Source organism: Emys orbicularis, chromosome 1 (genome assembly GCF_028017835.1).
Source record: "Emys orbicularis isolate rEmyOrb1 chromosome 1, rEmyOrb1.hap1, whole genome shotgun sequence".
NCBI lineage: Eukaryota > Metazoa > Chordata > Testudines > Emydidae > Emys > Emys orbicularis.
In genome coordinates, this window is record NC_088683.1 from 368,589,920 (window position 1) to 368,605,887 (window position 15,968).

Below are 15,968 nucleotides of genomic sequence, written 5' to 3' on the forward strand. Positions count from 1 at the left end.
ATTTTCACGCGGCACTGCGTTGCATCCCGGCTGTATCCTCTCTCTGCCATGGCTTTAGAGATCTTCTCGTAGATCTTTGCATTCCGTCTTTTGGAGCGCAGCTCTGAAAGCACGGACTCATCGCCCCACACAGCGATGAGATCCAAGACTTCCCGATCAGTCCATGCTGGGGCCCTCTTTCTATTAGATTGCACGGCCAACTCTGCTAGAGAGCTCTGCATCGTTGCCAGTGCTGCTGAGCTCTCCACGCTGTCCAAACAGAAAATGAGATTCAAACTGGCCAGACAGGAAAAGGAATTCAAATTTTCCCGGGGCTTTTCCTGTGTGGCTGGTCAGAGCATCCGAGCTCGAAGTGCTGTCCAGAGCGTCAACAGAGTGGTGCACTGTGGGATAGCTCCCGGAGCTATTACCGTCGATTTCCATCCACACCTAGCCTAATTCGATATTGCCATTTCGAATTTAGCGCTACTCCTCTCGTTTTCGAGGATTACAGAAGTCGAATTTAAAAGAGCTCTATTTCGAACTAAGTAGCTTCCTGGTGTGGACGGGTGCAGGGTTAATTCGATGTAACGGCGCTAAATTCGATATAAGCTCCTAGTGTAGACCAGGCCTTAGGGTGGCTGACCAGGCAAGGCAATTAAGTATTCACCACTGGTATGATGAGTTGGTCACCCATCTGGTCAGCAGTTCTAAATATAGTTTTTTATCTCATCATTGTTCTATTAGTAATCCTGACTGTTATGTTAGTTCTAATGCTCTGCATGTGCTGCTGGATAAAACAGATGTATTCTAAATTGAAACCACAGGCTGAAGTCATGACCCAATACAGGAACTCCTCACTTAACATCATTTCGCTTAGTCACTTTTTCCAGGAACATAACTACAATGTTAAGCGAATCCAATTTCCCCATAAGAATTAATGTAAATGAGGGGGTTAAGTTCCAGGGAAATTTTTTTCACCAGACACACAACTATAAGTTTTAAACAAACAATTGAATACTGGTACACAGTGATGATGATTGAGAAGCTTGGTTGAGGCGGAGGAGTCAGAGGGTGGGATATTTCCCAGGGAATGCCTTACTGCTAAATGAACTAGCAATTGACTGAGCCCTGAAGGGTTAACTTTCACAACACTCTACAAGGCAGCAGGAAAGGAGGGAGGGCAGACAGAGAGACACACCCTGTGTGTGAGAAAAAAATGTGCATTTCCCCTTTAAGTAGCTGACACCAGGCTTAAGTACACTGCCTTGTTAATTAAATCAGCTTGCTGAGACCTGAGACTGCAGCTACTGCCTAGAAGCTCTCTCCCTCCATTGTGTGTCCCTCCTGCTCTATGGAAGATGGGGTAAGCGGGGTGCAGGAGCAGGGGGGAGGGGGAGACACCCTGACATTAGCCCCCCTTTTCCCCCCTCCCCTCCGTACAGCAAACAGGAGTCTCTGGGAGCAGCTCCAAGGCAGAGGGCAGGAGCAGCACATGGCAGTGGGGGGAGGGACAGCTGCTGCACAGGGAACTTAGGGGAGTGGGGAGCTGATGGGGGGCTGTTGGTCCACCCTGGTTCCAACCACCCACCAGCTAGCTCCAACAGGCTGCTCCTTCCTGCAAGCAGTGGACAAAAAACAGGTGGCTGCCAAACGACCAAACGACGTTAGAAGGGACCATTTCACAACTTTAAACTAGCATGTTCCCTAATTGATCAGCAACTTAACATCGAAAGAACGTTAACCGGGATGACTTTAAGTGAGGAGTTCCTGTACATAGCTTTAAAACAGATACAGAAGATTTAAATGGTGACCACTCAAGAATTGTTCTTGAGAGGTCAAAAGGGGGACAACATAGATAAATCTCTCCATTAAGCATCTTCGCATAACTGTGTATCATTTTCATATGACTTTGTATTATGCCTCTTCATATAACCTTGTATTAAGTCTTTCCATATATAACCTCTATTTTCATGCAACTTTCTATCAAGTCCTTTGATAGAGGAACTTTGTATGAAATCCTTACATAGAAACTTTGTATTGAGCCTTGGTATAATGTTATAGCCCCTGTGGGAGTAGAGCAAGAACTGACAGGGTTTCGAAGGGGATTTCAATGCAAACAGTCTCTTCTGTGAGCAAGAGTCAGGCTAGCTGTTAGCCCAATAACGCAAGATTTGTAGAAGCGAGGATTGTGTGAGGCGAGTGGGAAAGAACTGTGTGAGAAGTTGTTGCAACCTTGTGTTAGATATGGAATGTAGACTATAGTCTAAATAGAAGTGAGAAAAATAAGATATCAGGCTGACCTATGTATAAACAAAATGCAGCTGTTGCTCATTATTGTCTGTAACAAAAGGTATAAATGCTTGCTGTAATTGTTTACCTGTAGAGAGACCTGCCTAGGAGGGGGAAACTGTGTCCTAGTGCACTCTCTCCCTCTACGCAATTGCTTGAGATAAAGTATCTGACTTTGCTGCACCCAACCAGAGAGTGAGAACTCTGTTTTCTCCGACACCCTTAAGGATAGTTAAGGTAGAAGAAAAATGTATTTTCGTTAGGAGTAGAATAAGATCGCCCCTCCTTTTAATCAATTGCCCTGTTGAATGAATGATGTGTGAATGAGTAAGGCGTGAAAGGCAAGCAGCTGCAACACTTGGACAGGGGATAGAAGCCAGGCCCAAGAACAATAAAACTTGTCAAGTGGGCTCATTAAAAAAGATCAGACATATTGACAGCCTTGGGAGTTGGAAGCGAGCACCTTCTTTTGAAAACACCCTCTTTGAAAATAAATGTGGCAGCATTAAGACAACACCCAGAAGGAAGCGCCAGATGACCAACTGACACAGACACAGATTTTGCATCTAGTATAGATTTGCATGAGAGGGAAGCTGCTATAAATGTGAGGTGTCTTGCAGAGGATCCCAGATCTCATCTTTGTCAACATCGGATCATCGATCCGGATCGACAGAAACCAGGCTCTACCCCTCCCCCATCTAACTCACCTGGCCAGTGAAGTTAAGAGGAGCAACTAGTTGGTAACAACACCACCACCACCACAGAGTGTGCTTGTGTATGTGAGTGCATGAGCGTAATATAGATCATATGCATATGATACAGTGTTGATTGGTACATGTATTACCAATAAATGTGGCGCTTTGCCTTATCCCCCCGAAAAGATCCTGTGCAGTACTTTAAGTACAGCAACCTTACTTGCTCCGCTTCTCAGGCACTAGTCTGCTGCCTCTCTCTGCCAGCCACCCTGCTGGCCACTTGCTCTGCTCACTGCCTCACCAGCCACTCGTTCACCAGCCAACTGTCAGTCACCTTCTGCTGCCACCTGCCCCTCTCCTGCGACCTCTGCACATCAGTCTCTTCGCGATTTTCAGCTCTTTGCAGGCTGGGCAGACATACTGCCCCATCTCAAGTGATTTCAGCTCTCAGTGATGGAGCATTTAAAATAACAAAAGAGGCTCCTAATGAAGCCTATTTAGCTCTTTCTTTGAACAGTGAGAGGAGCAGGTCAAACCAGACTGGGGACTCCTAGGGAACATCCATGCATCTCCTGGCTGGGACATCTGTCCCCACCCCCTCTACTTTCACAGGGCTTTGGCATTCGAGCCCCTGGCTTAACTAGGTTCTTGCAACTGAGTCTGACCCCCTCATTTGGAACAGGTTAAGCACAGTCCTGCTTCCCTGTATTCCTACAATAATTACAACATTGGCCATATTTCACTACCCCTGAATTCAGTACTAAGGTGATTTGTAACCCAACACCAGCCAAAGTTGATCGCTTTGACACCACTCTATCTGCTGAATATCTAAGCAGACCAGGAGCAAACTGTATTTACATAAACACACCCAGCGTCCCTCCCACTCCCAGCTATCTGCCAGGGCATTCATTCAGACCCTGCTTACAGTAATAAGTGTTATACATTGGGATTCCTGACACATCTCTTCCGTTTGGCAGCCTGACCAGCTCTGATCTCTGCTCAGAGAAATCAACTGATCCCGAGCAGAGATGCTTGCAGCAGGCAACAAGCCAACAGCCAATTAGCACCACACACTGTGCGGCAACACGGACCCTGGCTCTGTTCAATGGCTCGTGACAAGGCCAGAGCCAGAACTGACTGGGGAGTGCGTGCGTGCAACTAACTATACTCCATAGGCAATAACCCTGCAGCAGGAGGGCTTCTGGGAGTATTTCCATGTCACCCATCAGTAGCCAGAACCCCTGGAGCTCCCTGGAAACCAAGAGAGTCTGTTATTGCCCACAGTCGTTAAAGCTTTGGGTACTGCAGGGTGGAAAAGGGCTGGCAAACAGTGGACCACAAATAGGGGAGTTTGAGAGGAGTCTTAATATAATCACTATGATTAGGAAAGGCCGCATCATCAGTGCCAATGCTGCTCATGTCTCCTTCATCTGTGCCTGGATCCAGACAGAGAACCAGACCATGGATGCCTCTACTCAGATCCTGGTGTGGATTTGCAGAGACTCTGGCCTGCATTTCCCACTCTCAGAAAGCCAGGCTGGGGAGATCATCCAGTGTGAGCGCTGCCTGCTGGTGAAATCTCTCAGGAAGCAGGTGGGAGAGCTACAGGAGGTGGTGGCTAGGCTGAGGCACATCCATGTTCACGAGGAATTCTTTGGGAGTATTCATATGGAGACTTCCAAGGCTAAGGAAACTGTCCAGCTGGAGAGGACCGCATTCAGTGCACTGCATTTTCTGAAGAACAAATACCAAAACCGCTTCTCTGATGCTAACCTGGAAGCTTCCCTTCTAGTTTCACAGGGGATCCATGATCCTGCAGACTTTCTATTCAAAGAGTTCCTGAACTTTTGCACGTAGTCTGATCCACACAATGGATATTAAAACCCAGAACTTGAATTTCGTTATCACACTGTATTAGTAAAGTACAATGTAACAGGACTATCATTATTATTACTGGATTTGATTGTTTTTTTTTGTCTGTGAAAAATTTTGGACATATTTGCAGATGCTTTCACATAATAAAAGTCCAAATAATAAAAAAAGTATTTTTAAATTTAGTTCAGAATTGTTGTACAGACAGCCACCTTTTACCAAAAAAGCAAAAGAAACAAAAAAGACAAGGTGCTTTGCATGTTCTTTGTGTTTGGATCCATTAAAGAACAGAGACAACTGGATATTTTTGAGTCAAAGAAAAAAACCTACATAAATTACAGGGATTTGCATGTGTACATGTGCATTCTTATTTGTTTTTCCTACAGTTAATTAAGTATTTTAGGTAAAAGTGTCAGAGTGGTCACCAGCAAGAGTTGATGGACACAGTCTGAGGCCACCAAAAACTTTGTAGTGAGAACCTCTGTTCTAGAATACTCAAGCAGCTGGCTGAGGAGATAGGTGTAGCCTGATCTATAGATTATGTATTAATTATATTGATTACTTAAGAATTCCAAGTCATCACTTTGAAGGTTGACAGGTTCTTGTCCGAAGATCAGGCCCAGTAATATTCAAATTATATAGTTGGGAACCCTGATGTGCACAGGGTACGCACTATAGGAACACTTCTATATTTATAAAATAGTTATTAATACATTTAGCACAGTGACAAACACTCCATCTTAGTAAAGTAGATGGAGATACCACAGAATGTACATCTGAACATCCATATACTCACACCATCCCTTGCAGAACAACCTGAAATGTTAGCTATCATCTTCCTCATCACCAATGGCCATCATTCTGGCACCTCCCAGGGGCTACGTCTCTCTCTCCTATTGCCCGCGGCTGGGATGCAACTTTTATAATATGTTACACTGATGCCACTATGTCTGATGCATAATCAGTAGGGGTTTCTCCCCTCTTCCTTATTTGTATTTCCTCACCTTACTAATGTCAGAGTGTCCTTCTTCTATAGGTTAGTACATCAATGAGCTCAACTTATCCTATACGTAATTTTGTTGCCACAGCACTCTTTTGGTTAGTCATCTGCAGATGTTCACTCATGTTCCTGTGGTTGGTAGGTGTCATTATGGTCAAAATCCCCTCTTGCACATTCTATTTTCAGTTCCCCACACTTATGGAAGTCATTTATCTGTGCCAAATTTCATAGGCCTCAAGTCTTATGCTAACCGCTGAAGTCAATGTCTTACAGGATGCAGGCCTTGTAGGTTCTTTGCATTACATTACTGCGGAATATAATAAAGACAGAATATAATGAAGGCAAGACAGTGAATATAATAATCACTAATGGCTCAGATATCTCCTATGTAGTCCATAGGGCTAACTTGCCTTTATCTTCAAAAATTCATGGAAGATGGGAGAGATTCCAAAGGACTGAAGAATAATAATTATAGAGCCAATCTATACAAAGGGAAATAAGGACAACATGGAGAACTACAGACCAGTCAGCTTAACTTCAGTACCCAGAAAGATAACGGAGCAAATAATCAAGCAATTTGCAAACACCTAGAAGATAAATAAGTGATAAGTAACGGTCAACATGTATTTGTCAAGAACAAATAGTCAAACCCACCTAATAGGTTTCTTTGACCGGGAAACAAGCTTTGTGTATGGTGGGGGGGGGGAGGTAGATGTGGTATATCTTGTCTTTAGTATCAAAAGCTTTGCTGTCTTGAATGACCTGCTCATAAACCAACTAGGGATATATAACCTAGATGGAGCTACTATAAGGCGAGTGCACAACTGGCTGGAAAACCGTTCCCAGAGAGTAGTTATTGTAGAGCTGAAGAATGAAATTGTTTTTTTTTTAATTACTATTATTAAGACTTTATTAATATGACTTTATTTTGTATCAAATGAACAGACAGAACTTCATGAGAAAAAGTTTTATGAATGAAACAGCATTCATTCATAAAACCGGTTTTCGCAATAACCGGCTAAATGGCAATAAAACCGCTTGTTAAGTCCCTACAGTTTGCGCTTATTGAAAAGTCTGCAGATGTCCGGTTCAATTACTGTCTGCTTGTTAGAGCCGCAGCTGTTTGGCCGGCTGCTCTTGCAGTTTCAGTTCAACTGCTGCTTGGATCACTGATCCTTGCTGTTTTGGTCACTGTTTTAACATTGTAACTCCTTTTTACTGTTTGCCTCCCAACATTGTAAATTGTTCATTACACTGGTTTTAATAAGACTCCATATTGTAACTCAAACTCCATTTGGAAATGCTTACTCCATTTTGCAAAACCCTGCTGTAACCTTATTAACTTAGTTCAGATGTGTGGATGAGGTATGCATGGATAATGGAATCAACCTCCAGCCCCAGCCTGTCCTGATAAAGTGAAGTGCAACCACCACCGGCTGAAGATACAGACAACAGCCCTGACAAAGTGAGAAGAGTCCACCCTAAAAGAAAACAAAGGTGCAATTGAAACAAGATCAAAGTCACGTCCGATGCTCAAATTCAAGTCTGCATTTGACGGGTGATCAATCACATAGTACCCAGAGACAGCATGTCACAGCAAGACCCAGAGACTCTTGTTCAAACTAAAGCCTATAAAAAGGATGGATGAGATGGAAGACTTTGGGTAACGTTCTGCTAACAATACTGAAGGGCATCGGTTCGCGCCTGACAGAGACCCCGCTCTTCCTTGTGCCCAGCTTTCCTGGCCAGTTAGCTGCCATGAGCTGCGAACCCAAGCCACGGACTCAAGCTATGTTCAGGACTGGTAACTATTTGGCAGCTAGAGAATGTTTTGTGTGGGTGTGGGTGTTTTAGGTATTGGTTATAAGTCAAGTTGCGTTCTCATAATGAATGTGGCATATTGTCTTGTCCCCTGAAAAGACCCTGTGTATTTTTATCAGCATAACATTTTTGGTGGAGAATGCGTTAGGGGAGCAAGCATAGCATTCACAATTATTATAAAAACTGGTGTGCACACCACCAGCTTTAGTAAGCCTGGCATTATAGGAAAAAGATTGGAAACTTTCGATTAACCACAAACTCTGAGGGAAATAGGAGTTTAGATTTGGATATTATTACAATAGTGAAATTGCTCTTTCAGGAGTTGAATGGTGAAATTGCTCTTCTAGGCGTGAGGAGGTTATAGTGACTGATATATATCAATTTGGTTTTGTGTTTTGGTTGGTTGTTGCTCACAATTGTGGGGAAAATGTTTAAGAAAACACAGTCTAAAGATATCCTTAGAGAAAAACAAGGTACAAAAGGCAATGTTTAAGAACCCGCACCCTTTAAACAAGTATTACAAAGGTTTGGACACAGTCCGTGGACTGAAGGGGGGCAGGTAGATATATGTACCATTTCAGATTTAGAGTATAGGCTTGCACGGTATATAATCCTGTACACGCCTACTACGAGTAAAAGGGATTCAGCAGCAATCTGGCTTTTGTGGGAAGCATGCAGGGACTTATACTCCCGCTTGGCATCCTGCCGACAGGAGAACGCCTCCCTGCATGAAAAACTTACTCATATGGAAAAAGGCAGAAAGATGGAAAGTGATAGCGACAGGGGTACAAAGCTAGTTAGACCCTCTCAGGGAGGGCAACCAAAAAGAAAAAAGGTTAGAGGAACAAGTTGGGGAAGAAGAAAAAATAGAAAAAGAAAATCAAGTATTGCAGGGCATGATCAAGAAATTTACCCTATGTGGCAAAGTGCCGGCACTATTATGATGGGTCCCGCGCTTTCTCCTCTTGTGGGGGTTCAGGGCGCCGTTTCTCACCCCGATACTAGGGTATCAACTGTCCCACTAGTGTCACAGAAAAGGGGAGTGGAGAGGGAGGGACCCAGGCCCGCCCTCTACTCCGTGTCCCAGCCCAGGGGCCCTAGGGATAGCGGTGAACCACTTGAACTAGTGATTCCTTCCCCTGGGCTACTTCTCTCTCTGGCCCTTCAGCTTGTGGGGCTTCCTGCCCTCTCTCCGCTCGGGCCAAGTTTCTCCCAACCCCTTGTGTCTGTAGAGTCCCTCTGCTCTGCACAAGCCGGGTTTCCCTTTACCTAGAGTCTTGGTCTCCAAGGGTCTTGATCTCCAAGCAATGGCAAAAATGCTTGGATCCCTTAGCCGTGAAAATTTCTCAAAATGGACTCTGCGTGCACCTGAGCTTAAACCCCTCGTGACTGCCTGCCGCCGCTCTGGGGTTCCTGCTGTGGGCTCCTGGCAGCCGGGGTCTCAGCCCGCTACCAGCCTAGGTTCCTTCACCCAGGCCAGCAGCGGGTGCTGGGTGGGGCCAGCGGCGGGACCCCGGCGGGTAAGGGGCCAGCAGCGGAAACCCCAGAGCGGCGGCGGAACTTCATGATATCACTGCATTCCTGCCAGGGTCGCAGAGCTGATGAGCACACAGTAGGTAGGTTAATAGTGGCAGAAGGAACCGGATGCGTGATGAGTCATTGTTGTTTCCCTCGGTTTTTGTCTTAGCGCGTGTCAGACTAGTGACAAACGTATATTCATTTTGTTTAAGTCCGTTGCTATTGGGGCGATTATGTCGGGAAAAGGACAGAAGAGAAAGGTTGATTCTGAATGTCACGTGTTTAAAGAACAATGAAGTGTGGACTATTTCGTTATCGAATCAGGTAGGAAAGCATTGTGTTTAATATGTAACGAAACTATCGCAGTGCTAAAAGAATACAACTTCCGTAGACATTATGAAACCAAGCACTTGTCAAACTACTCTCAATTTACGGGAAAGCTACGTTCAGATAAATTAGAATCCATGAAACGTGGCTTATCGTCACAACAGTTGATATTTAAGAAGAAAACCAAGAACAAAGCTGCAACAATAGCCAGCTTCCGAGTGGCACACCTATTAGCAAAACGAAGAAAACCATTTACTGATGGCGAGCTAGTTAAAATATGTATGATTCAAGCAGCTGAAGAAATATGCCCAGAAAAAGTAGATTTATTTAAGACAATTAGTCTTTCGGCGAACACAGTTGCTCGCAGAATGGAGGACATTGGTAGTAATATAATTTTCCAGCTGAATGAAAAGGCTAAGAAGTTTGAGTGGTTTTCCCTCGCACTAGAAGAGTCAACCGATGTTTCCGATACTTTGCAGCTGCTGTTTATTCGTGGGGTCGGCAGTAATTTTGAAGTTACGGAAGAACTAGCTTCCATGCATACTATGCACGGAACAACCACAGGTGAAGAAATTTTCAAAGAAGTTGAAAAGTCACCTTCTCAATACAACCTGCAATGGAAACAACTGAAGTGCGTTACAACTGATGAAGGTGGAAACATGTGCGGTTCAAAAAAAGGTTTGGTTGGACAAATCTACAAAACTTGTGAAAGTGCGGGCTGTCCCAAGCCTATGATTCTTCATTGCATTCATCAGCAAGCATTGTGAGGGAAATATTTGGATTTGTCATGTGTTATGGAACCCATAGTTTCAACCGTGAATTTCATTCGCTCGCATGGACTTAACTATTGTCAGTTCCAAGCATTTCTGGTGGAAATAGAATCAGAATATCACGATTTGCCCTACCACACTTCAGTTCCATGGCTTAGCTGTGGAAAGGTTTTGTCGCAATTTTTTGAGCTTAGAACTGAAATTGAAATGTTCTTAAATAAAAAAAACCAACCTCTACCTTTACTCACAAACAGTGAATGGCTTTGGAAATTAGCTTTTTTTGTAGACTTGACCAAGCACATGACTGACTTCAATCTTAGACTAAAAGGGGAAAACGGGCTTATCTGTGACATGTACACCCATGTGAAAGCATTCAGGCAAAAACTAGTTCTTTTTGAGTCTCAATTTATGAGGGACTGCTTTGCTCATTTTACATGTTGTGAAAAGTTCAACCAAGAAACTAAATCACGATTCCCAACTAGGTTTGCACAAGAAATCATTTTTGATCTGAAACTACAGTTCCAGGAGCATTTCTCTGACCTTGATGTGAATGCAGGAGAAATACGGATCTTCCAAACCCCATTTGATTGCCATCTCGAAAAAACTGTCACCTGAACTTCAAATGGAAGTGATTGACCTGCAATCCAATGACTTGGTGAAGGACAAATATAAGGAAGGAAATCTGGTAGAGTTCTATAAATGCCTGCCAAGTGATCAATATGATCATGTAAAAAACTTTGTCCATGGATTAATGTCAATGTTTGGCACTACTTATGTGTGTGAAAAAAACATTTTCGATGTTGAAATATGTGAAACCCAAATACAGATCGACCTTGTGTGATGAACATTTACAATCAATTTTGATTATAGGGAACACTAACTTTGAACCACAGCTAAATGCAATTTTGTCAGAAAAACATCAGTACCATACTTCTCACTAATCCTAAAATATTTCTTTAATGATTTTGCATATATAATTATTTCACAGTCGCTTCGGCCTGCGAAGCCCCTTCAAAAATCTAATATGGCCCTCGTCTCAAAGTTTGGAGACCCCTGCCTTAAGGGATTGTGCTGCAACTCTTCTCCCTTACTATGCCAATAAGCTCAGCGTATGGGCACCTAATCAACCCGCTAGCATGACTGAACTGCTATACCCCCCGAGGATCATCCCACAGCAACCCAGAATGATTATTTCCAATGGTTAAAACAATTACAAGAAGATAAACCCACATTACAGTACAGGCTCAATCAGGCTATTGAACATATGAATGAGACAATGCAAAGACAAAGAACTAATGAGCCCACTTTATGAGAAGTTGGAGATCGGGTGATGTATTTAAAGTTGGGTAAGAAGGATCACACCTTAGAATCTAAATGGGTAGGTCCATATTCCATAGTTGACCATCTCAGCCCCCTGGTACCGTATTGAGAAAGATGGTAAACTTAAATGGGTACATGTATCCCAGATAAAACTGTTTTCTTAATAGCATGTGCTTCATCCCTTCACCCCTGTCATCTGATCCCATATAAGGAATCTGGAGAGCTTCAGCTGATTGCCTCCAACTGAAATATTGGTATCATAAACTAATTAACGATTTTATTTCCCTTTCAAAACCTGTGCAAGCGTTTACAGGGGAACACCAGTGGAAGCTGACTGAAGGACACAACAAAGATGTTACTATTTTGGGGATTCCTGGCACAATTATTCACTTTGGGAACATCCAATGCACGTTGGGGGATCCAGTGGTTTAATTTCACCACCTGGAACAAGATCCTGATGATACCAATATCTAACTATACGTTACATGGGCCCTTTGAGTTACTTACACTACACGTCTGGGTAAACATCACACCTAATGACCATAATTTTATATTCAAGGTTACCCAGCCTATAATAGATTACAATCATCGTCACCCCATCCTTCCTGGATACATTTCCACCCTTTAAACCAGGACCCCTAGAGACCCGGACAATAACAGTAGAGGTAAACGGAACTAAATTGGTAGGAAATGTAACAGTACTGTTTTTAAATGATCCACAACCCATACAAGTACCTCATCCTCATTTGCTTAAGGTGCAGCCTCCCATAGAGGTACAAGTGACCCCACTAATCATAACCCTACACATTTCAATAAACTGGACAAGGAATAATTTGACTAACTTTGCCAGAATGTGCACAATATAGCTCCCCCCTGTTTGAAGCATGGTTCATATCCCTACAACCAAATCATCCTTTCCCTCGTCAGCGACGAGGTATAACATACTTTATTAGGAGCCATAGGGACTGGAACAGGAATTCTAAATTCAGTAGATCTGGAAGCATTGAAAAATAAGGCCAGCGTTGTAGAAGCATTGCATCATGCTATTGTACGGGGGCAAGAGCACTAGATCGCTGAATTGGTACAAACTGGGGTAGATACAATGAACTTGCTATGGCATAGTTGAGAACATGTTGAGCCCAGAAAGCCTGGTTAATATGCCACCATGAGGGATATAGCAAACAAAACGGCATTAGACTTGTGATGTTCTGTACAACGATTAGCTGTTGTGCTGACAAAAAGGGAGATGGATTGGGTACGGCACCTCCTGCCCCAAGTGAGGCATCTGGCCAAAGGGGGTACCAAAGGCACTTCTCATCCCACTCCCTGTGGTGGGGGTACCATTTGAGCGCATTGGTCTGAACCTAGTAGGACCGCTGGAGAAGCGTGCATCCGGTCACAGCTACATCCTGGTGATTGTCGACTATGCAACTCGACACCCTGAGGCTGTTGCCTTGCAGGCAGGCAATCACAGCCCCCAAGATTGCCTCCAAACTCAAAAGGTCTTTGCCAGGGTGGGGATTCCCGGGGAAATCCTTATGGACCAGGGTACAAACATATCGTCATGACTGATGGGCGAGTTGTGCCGCCTATTGAATATTCGGGCCCTCAAAACTTTGTTGTACCATCCCCAGACAGACAGGTTGGTAGAGCAGTTCAATAAAACCCTGAAAACTATGTTGCGCAAGTTCGTGGACGATAACTCGCAACACTGGGATATGCTGCTCCCTGCCTTGCTGTTTGCTGTGTGAGAGGTTCCCCAACCCTCTACTGGCTTCTTCCCCTTTGAACTCCTTTACGGCAGGCAACGCCATGGCATTCTTGACTCATAAGGGAGGACTGGGAAGAACAGGAGACACGGGTAAGGGCCCACTACATGCTACAATTACACGAGCGGCTCTGGGCACTCAGGGCCTTCGCTCAGAAAAATCTGCTATAGGCTCAGACACAAGTGCAACAGTACAACAAGGGGGCCAGATTGCAGAGTTCCAAGCCAGGAGACTGGGTTCTACTCATGCTATCTTCTCCTGAATCCAAGCTCCTGGCCAAATGGCAGGTCCCTTTCAAGGTCGTCCGTCTGGTTGGGCCTGTGGATTACGAGATCCGGCTACCAGGGTGACATCGAGAAACCAGCATGTACCATGTCAACTTACTGAAGGCCTGGAAGGCCAGGGAAGCCCTCCTCATCACCCCTTCCCACCAGAACCTGAATTAGGGCCACTGGTCAGGGGTCCACTGGAGGCCGGACCTGTCACAATGGGGGCCGAGCTCAACCCAGAGCAACGGCAACAAGTTATGCAGGTCTTCCAGGACATCTTATCAGCCCTTCTGGGGTGCACAACAGCCACAAGTCACCATATTGTGACCATTTCCAGACAAAGTGTGCAATAACTACCGGCACCTCCCTAAGAAAATGTGGGAGGCCATCCGGAAAGAATTGGAGACCATCCTGGACTTGGGAATGATAGAGGAGTCACGGAGCGAGTGGTTGAGCCTGACTGTCTTGGTCCCAAAGCCAGATGGGTCCATTCTTTTTTGCATTGACTTTTGGAAGGTCAATGCCATCTCCTGGTTTGATGTCTACCCGATACCACAGGTAGAAAAACCCCTGGAGAAACTGGAAGGTGCCAAGTTCTTTTCAACACTAGACTTGACTAAGGGATACTGGCAAATTCCCGACACTGAACTCAGAAGCAAAAACGGCCTTCCCTACGCCCTTCAGCCTGTACCAATTTGTAACTGTGCCGTGCGGCCATCTTCCAGCAGCGAATGGACCAGATTTTGCAGCCACATAATCAGTACACGGCTGCCTACACCGATGCCATGTTAATATACAGTGCCAGCTGGGAAGACCACCTTCAGCACCTCTCCAGTGTACTAAGGGCCCTTAAGGACGTCAGGCTCACGGTGTCCCCACTAAGTGTCACCTTGTGCAGACAGAAGTGACGTACCTAGGGTATACGGTGGGAGTGGGGAGCTATGTCCCCTAATAGGCTCTAATAGTACAGGCTCTATGGGACTGGCCCGCCCTGATGATGAAGAAACAGGCGCAAAAGTTTCTCAGCCTGACCAGGTACTACCGTCGGTTTGTGCCAGATTTCACAACACTGGCAGCCCCCGACAGACCTGACCAAAAATCTGCAGCCCCGGATGATGTGAGGCAGCCTGCCAGGCCCCGAAGGAACACCTGACCCAGGAACTGGTCCTGGCGCACCCTGACTTTGTAAGACCCTTTATCTGGCAAACAGACACCTCATAGGGGGGTCGGTGCCGTATTGTCACGAGAAACCAACAGAGAGGAACATCCAATCCTCTACTTAAGCGATAAGTTGTTTCCTAGGAGAGACCCGATACTCAACTATCAAAAAGGAGGCTCTGGCTTTCAAGTGGGCAGTGGATGCCCTATGGTATTATCCGCTAGGGAATACCTTCCAGCTAATAACGGACCATGTTCCCCTCCGATGGAGGAATATTATGAAAGATTCAGGCTGCAGAAGGGAAGAGTGAGGCGGGATTTGATAGCAGCCTTCAACTACCTAAAGGGGGGTTCCAAAGAGGATGGAAGCTCGGCTGTTCTCAGTGGTGGCAAATGACAGAACAAGAAGCAGTGGTCTCAAGTTGCAGTGGGGGAGGTCTAGGTTGGATATTAGGAAACACTATTTCACTAGGAGGGTGGTGAAGCACTGGAATGGGTTATATAGGGAGGTGGTGGAATCTCCATCCTTAGAGGTTTTTAAGGCCTTTATTGACAAACCCCTGGCTGGGATGATTTAGTTGGTGTTGGTCCTGCTTTGAGCAGGAGGTTGGACTAGATGACCTCCTGAGGTCTCTTCCAACCCTAATCTTCTATGATTCTACACGGATCGTGTGGTGGTCTCTCTCCCTTCCACCCTATGATTTCTAAGTGCTGCATCAACCTGGTAAGGTGCATGTGTGACATTGCACTCTATATAATTTTATGAAAGTATGCTGATGAGTGTGAACGTAATGTAACTAAAATATGCTTCATGCAAAATGTCTCTTGTAAGGTATCATTACAAAGCTTATAATCTACTGAGTGTAGTCATCCTATTTGTATAAATGTATCATTCTTGTATCAGAAACTAGAAATATGAAATATAACTGAGGGCCTATTGTAATTATGCAAAGTGTGGGGCCATTAATGGTGGTTTGGAATGTTGATGCCTCCCATTAACCAGGACAATTGACTGTAGATGGCTCTGTTTTACTTGTAAATCTTCCTGTATACGTGTGTGCTGGCAAGTGGGTAATGTGATCATGTCACCTGAACTGGAATCCATCTTTAACCTGGTGCTTTTCCATTGAGAAGGAGGGGTGGGAACCCAGAGAGCGACAAAGGATTCCGGCCTTATG